Source organism: Drosophila bipectinata, unplaced genomic scaffold (genome assembly GCF_030179905.1).
Source record: "Drosophila bipectinata strain 14024-0381.07 unplaced genomic scaffold, DbipHiC1v2 scaffold_138, whole genome shotgun sequence".
NCBI lineage: Eukaryota > Metazoa > Arthropoda > Insecta > Diptera > Drosophilidae > Drosophila > Drosophila bipectinata.
Window position 1 is genome coordinate 35,001 of NW_027222776.1, and position 7,500 is coordinate 42,500.

General features: G+C 31.9%; 1 non-coding gene across 1 annotated transcript in view; it reads right to left on the minus strand.

Moving 5' to 3' along the window:
* Nucleotides 1-3,845: 3,845 nt before the first annotated feature.
* The window catches only part of LOC138926967 (large subunit ribosomal RNA), a 3,950-nt gene continuing 295 nt past the window's right edge, over nucleotides 3,846-7,500 (minus strand). The window contains exon 1 of the ribosomal RNA XR_011443620.1: nucleotides 3,846-7,500. This exon is cut by the window's right edge and continues 295 nt beyond it. This is a non-coding gene — a ribosomal RNA (large subunit ribosomal RNA).

A 7,500-nucleotide genomic window follows, 5' to 3' on the forward strand; every position in this document is an offset into this window, starting at 1 on the left:
TATATTATATATTATATGGTAGGCTATCACCATCACCTACCATATATTTCATATACATATAAATATTTTCATATCCATATATATTTTTTTATATTCATATATTTTCATATATGTTATATGCATATGTATTCATAACCATATGCTCATATATTAATACTGGCGGTCTTCTGTTTAATATAATATTATTTTAATATTATATTGGTAGGCCGAACACCACCTACCCTATATACCTTTTTGAACACGGTTTCGTCAATCCGGTCATTTATTGTATGGGAAGTATGACTTTCCCACACATATTTGGATATCCATACGATTGCATATCCATATGAAAATATTTTTAATATTTTTAATATATTTTTAATATTTCCATATTTAATATAATATAATTAAATTATTATATTATATATTATATGGTAGGCTATCACCATCACCTACCATATATTTCATATACATATAAATATTTTCATATCCATATATATTTTTTTATATTCATATATTTTCATATATGTTATATGCATATGTATTCATAACCATATGCTTATATATTAATACTGGCGGTCTTCTGTTTAATATAATATTATTTTAATATTATATTGGCAGGCTGAACACCACCTACCCTATATACCTTTTTGAACACGGTTTCGTCAATCCGGTCATTTATTGTATGGGAAGTATGACTTTCCCACACATATTTGGATATCCATACGATTGCATATCCATATGAAAATATTTTTAATATTTTTAATATATTTTTAATATTTCCATATTTAATATAATATAATTAAATTATTATATTATATATTATATGGTAGGCTATCACCATCACCTACCATATATTTCATATAAATATAAATATTTTCATATCCATATATATTTTTTTATATTCATATATTTTCATATATGTTATATGCATATGTATTCATAACCATATGCTTATATATTAATACTGGCGGTCTTCTGTTTAATATAATATTATTTTAATATTATATTGGCAGGCTGAACACCACCTACCCTATATACCTTTTTGAACACGGTTTCGTCAATCCGGTCATTTATTGTATGGGAAGTATGACTTTCCCACACATATTTGGATATCCATACGATTGCATATCCATATGAAAATATTTTTAATATTTTTAATATATTTTTAATATTTCCATATTTAATATAATATAATTAAATTATTATATTATATATTATATGGTAGGCTATCCTCATCACCTACCATATATTTCATATACATATAATTATTTTCATATCCATATATATTTTTTTATATTCATATATTTTCATATATGTTATATGCATATGTATTCATAACCATATGCTCATATATTAATACTGGCGGTCTTCTGTTTAATATAATATTATTTTAATATTATATTGGTAGGCCGAACACCACCTACCCTATATACCTTTTTGAACACGGTTTCGTCAATCCGGTCATTTATTGTATGGGAAGTATGACTTTCCCACACATATTTGGATATCCATACGATTGCATATCCATATGAAAATATTTTTAATATTTTTAATATATTTTTAATATTTCCATATTTAATATAATATAATTAAATTATTATATTATATATTATATGGTAGGCTATCACCATCACCTACCATATATTTCATATACATATAAATATTTTCATATCCATATATATTTTTTTATATTCATATATTTTCATATATGTTATATGCATATGTATTCATAACCATATGCTTATATATTAATACTGGCGGTCTTCTGTTTAATATAATATTATTTTAATATTATATTGGCAGGCTGAACACCACCTACCCTATATACCTTTTTGAACACGGTTTCGTCAATCCGGTCATTTATTGTATGGGAAGTATGACTTTCCCACACATATTTGGATATCCATACGATTGCATATCCATATGAAAATATTTTTAATATTTTTAATATATTTTTAATATTTCCATATTTAATATAATATAATTAAATTATTATATTATATATTATATGGTAGGCTATCACCATCACCTACCATATATTTCATATACATATAAATATTTTCATATCCATATATATTTTTTTATATTCATATATTTTCATATATGTTATATGCATATGTATTCATAACCATATGCTCATATATTAATACTGGCGGTCTTCTGTTTAATATAATATTATTTTAATATTATATTGGTAGGCCGAACACCACCTACCCTATATACCTTTTTGAACACGGTTTCGTCAATCCGGTCATTTATTGTATGGGAAGTATGACTTTCCCACACATATTTGGATATCCATACGATTGCATATCCATATGAAAATATTTTTAATATTTTTAATATATTTTTAATATTTCCATATTTAATATAATATAATTAAATTATTATATTATATATTATATGGTAGGCTATCACCATCACCTACCATATATTTCATATACATATAAATATTTTCATATCCATATATATTTTTTTATATTCATATATTTTCATATATGTTATATGCATATGTATTCATAACCATATGCTCATATATTAATACTGGCGGTCTTCTGTTTAATATAATATTATTTTAATATTATATTGGCAGGCTGAACACCACCTACCCTATATACCTTTTTGAACACGGTTTCGTCAATCCGGTCATTTATTGTATGGGAAGTATGACTTTCCCACACATATTTGGATATCCATACGATTGCATATCCATATGAAAATATTTTTAATATTTTTAATATATTTTTAATATTTCCATATTTAATATAATATAATTAAATTATTATATTATATATTATATGGTAGGCTAACATCATCACCTACCATATATTCCATATACATATAAATATTTTCATATTCATATATATTTTTTTTTATATATTCATATATTTTCATATATGTTATATGCATATGTATTCATAACCATATGCTTATATATTAATACTGGCGATCTTCTGTTTAATATAATATTATTTTAATATTATATTGGTAGGCCGAACACCACCTACCCTATATACCTTTTTGAACACGGTTTCGTCAATCCGGTCATTTATCGTATAGGAAGTACGACTTTCCCACACATATTTGGATATCCATACGATTGCATATCCATATGAAAATATTTTTAATATTTTTAATATTCGTGAGTTTTTAAATAGGGACAGAAGGAATCTCTTGAATTGAATCATGCGCGTCACTAATAAGATGACGAGGCATTTGGCTACCTATGCGAAAGTAATTCAACTCCCGCCGTCTTAAGGTTTAAGACTTATAACAATATATGTTTAATATTTTTAATATCCGTGAGGTTTTAAATAGGGACAGAAGGAATCTCTTGAATTGAATCATGCGCGTCACTAATAAGATGACGAGGCATTTGGCTACCTATGCGAAAGTAATTCAACTCCCGCCGTCTTAAGGTTTAAGACTTATAACAATATAAATGAAAAATATTATTTTCATTTTTCACGTCACTAATAAGATGACGAGGCATTTGGCTACCTAAACGAAAGTAATTCATCTTCCGCCGTTATAAGGTTTAAGACTTATAACAATATAAATGAAAAATATTATTTTCATTTTTCACGTCACTAATAAGATGACGAGGCATTTGGCTACCTAAACGAAAGTAATTCATCTTCCGCCGTTATAAGGTTTAAGACTTATAACAATATAAATGAAAAATATTATTTTCATTTTTCACGTCACTAATAAGATGACGAAACAGTTAGTAGGCCACAATTAGTAGGGAAACGTGGACAACCCGTGATAAATCCTTATATGCTTTCTTAGATATAGCATATAAAGATTTTTTATACTAAATATACATATTTACACATGCATATTTACATTTTTTTTATATTTCGAATCATCAAGCAAAGGATAAGCTTCAGTGGATCGCAGTATGGCAGCTGCTCAACCACTTACAACACCTTGCCCGTTACAAAAGTCGTTTACAATTGATTCTAGGCTTTGTCATTGTATTAAATAATGTTTTCATATGTAACTAGCATGGCATCAGGTGATCAAAGATCCTCCCAATTTACTATGTTACAAATTACATTGGCATCACATCCATTGTCGTTTAAAATATAAATAATAAACTTTAAATGGTTTAGAAGCCATACAATGCAAATTGCCCCTTATTTATCATTGCAGTCCAGCACGGATACGACCTTAGAGGCGTTCAGGCATAATCCAACGGACGTAGCGTCATACCACTGTTCGCTCGAACAAGTATTGTGCCATTGGTCCGTACCTGCGGTTCCTCTCGTACTACGCAGGAATGCTGTCGCAACAACGTTTTGTCATTAGTAGGGTAAAACTAACCTGTCTCACGACGGTCTAAACCCAGCTCACGTTCCCTTGCATGGGTGAACAATCCAACGCTTGGTGAATTTTGCTTCACAATGATAGGAAGAGCCGACATCGAAGGATCAAAAAGCGACGTCGCTATGAACGCTTGGCCGCCACAAGCCAGTTATCCCTATGGTAACTTTTCTGACACCTCTTGTTAAAAACTCTTTAAACCAAAAGGATCGATAGGCCGAGCTTTTGCTGTCCCTGTGTGTACTGAACACCGAGATCAAGTCAGCATTTGCCCTTTTGCTCTATGTGTGGTTTCTGTCCGCACTGAGCTGGCCTTGGGACACCTCCGTTATTATTTGAGAGATGTACCGCCCCAGTCAAACTCCCTACCTGGCAATGTCCTTGAATTGGATCATACCTGAGTAATTGGAGTTATACCAAATTTTCAAATCGATAATACATGAATGCATCTCTCATTAAAGAATTTGTTTGCGATTATATAACAAACTCGTGATACTTTGATCAAGAAGCTTGCATCAAAACCCAATACCATAAGATATAATAAATATATCCGTATAATGGCTAGGAAATGATACACGTTCCATTTAATCAAGTAAGTAAGGAAACAATAAGAGTAGTGGTATTTCATTGTCGATACCAAACCGAAGTCTAATATCTCCCACTTATTCTACACCTCTTATGTCTCCTTACACTGCCAGATTAGAGTCAAGCTCAAAAGGGTCTTCTTTCCCCGCTAATTATTCCAAGCCCGTTCCCTTGGCTGTGGTTTCGCTAGATAGTAGATAGGGACAGAAGGAATCTCGTTAATCCATTCATGCGCGTCACTAATTAGATGACGAGGCATTTGGCTACCTTAAGAGAGTCATAGTTACTCCCGCCGTTGACCCGCGCTTACTTGAATTTCTTCACTTTGACATTCAGAGCACTGGGCAGAAATCACATTGTGTCAACACCCGCTAGGGCCATCACAATGCTTTGTTTTAATTAGACAGTCGGATTCCCCAAGTCCGTGCCAGTTCTGAATTGATTGTTAATTGATAATCGTTATAATTAATAAGAACTAATTGGTTTGACCCAACTAGTATTCTTAAAAATTTTAGCAAGAAAGTTCCACAATTGGATACGTAACTAAACTATCCGGGGAACAAGTTACAACCATAAATGATTATAACTCTATTTACCCAGAACGAGCACATAAACCATATTATTGTTTCCCAATCAAGCCCGACTATCTCAATCTTCAGAGCCAATCCTTATCCCGAAGTTACGGATCTAATTTGCCGACTTCCCTTACCTACATTATTCTATCGACTAGAGACTCTTCACCTTGGAGACCAGCTGCGGATATTGGTACGGCCTGTTGAGAAGTTTGCGTATCCCCACCATAAATTTTCAAGGTCCGAGGAGAAAATATCGACACAACAGTATATGTCATGCTCTTCTAGCCCATCTACCATATCTCTCTGCGAAAGACTTCCATGGTAGTACGACTATAAAACAGAAAAGAAAACTCTTCCGATATCTCTCGACGGCTTCTTTATGGTCGTTCCTGTTGCCAGGATGAGCACGAGGCCCATATTTAATAACAAACGGATACTCAACAGGTTACGGAATTGGAACCGTATTCCCTTTCGTTCAAAATTATTCAAGTATATAATTTTCACAATAATTGTAATATTTATTTTTACTTGAAAATTTTCGGCTTTCGCCTTGAACTTAGGACCGACTAACTCGTGATCAACCACTGTTCACACGAAACCCTTCTCCACTTCAGTCCTCCAAGGTCTCATTCGATTATTTGCTACTACCACCAAGATCTGTACCAATAGCAGCTCCATGCAGGCTTACGCCAAACACTTCTACGCATACCATTGTACCTTCCTACTCACTAAAGTTTCAAAATTTATATTACAAGTAATATAAATCATCTACTTTAGCGGTAATGTATAGGTATACAACTTAAGCGCCATCCATTTTAAGGGCTAGTTGCTTCGGCAGGTGAGTTGTTACACACTCCTTAGCGGATTTCGACTTCCATGATCACCGTCCTGCTGTTTTAAGCAACCAACGCCTTTCATGGTTTCTGCATGAGTTGTTAATTTGGGCACCGTAACATTACGTTTGGTTCATCCCACAGCGCCAGTTCTGCTTACCAAAAGTGGCCCACTGGGCACATTATATCATAACCTTAAACTTCATATCAAGAAAGTTAAGGTTCTTACCCATTTAAAGTTTGAGAATAGGTTAAGATCGTTTCGACCCTAAGGCCTCTAATCATTCGCTTTACCAGATAAGATTATTTTATATAACATTAAAATGCACCAGCTATCCTGAGGGAAACTTCGGAAGGAACCAGCTACTAGATGGTTCGATTGGTCTTTCGCCCCTATACTCAATTCTGACAATCGATTTGCACGTCAGAACTGTTTCGGTCTTCCATCAGGGTTTCCCCTGACTTCAACCTGATCAAGTATAGTTCACCATCTTTCGGGTCACAGCATATCTGCTCAAGGTACGTTCCAGTTAGAGGCATAAATAATATAAATATTATTATACATAACTATATAGAACGCCCCGGGATTGTGTTAATTAACTATAAAATAGTTAAAAAACTAATCCCATTAATAGTCAAGTTAATTACGCTATTAGGTTTATATCCCAATAACTTGCACATATGTTAGACTCCTTGGTCCGTGTTTCAAGACGGGTCCCGAAGGTATCCTGAATCTTTCGCATTGTTAATCATACAAGTGCATATAATAAACACAAAAATCAATGATAATTATGCCATTATATAATTCCGAAAAATTAACGCACTGTATTCTTATTAATCTATCAACACTTTATCAAATTAATGACATTTATCCTATGTTAAAATGCAAGCATAATAATTTGAATAAACTATAAGTCATATTTTATGATAAATTATATATGTTAATAGATTACAATGTCCTTATATGGAAAAAATGCACACTATTTCTATAATATTATTTAAATATTATAACTTTAATGATGAATTTTCCATAATGGATATTCAGGTTCATCGGGCTTAACCTCTAAGCAGTTTCACGTACTATTTAACTCTCTATTCAGAGTTCTTTTCAACTTTCCCTCACGGTACTTGTTTACTATCGGTCTCATGGTTATATTTAGTTTTAGATGGAGTTTACCACCCACTTAGTGCTGCAC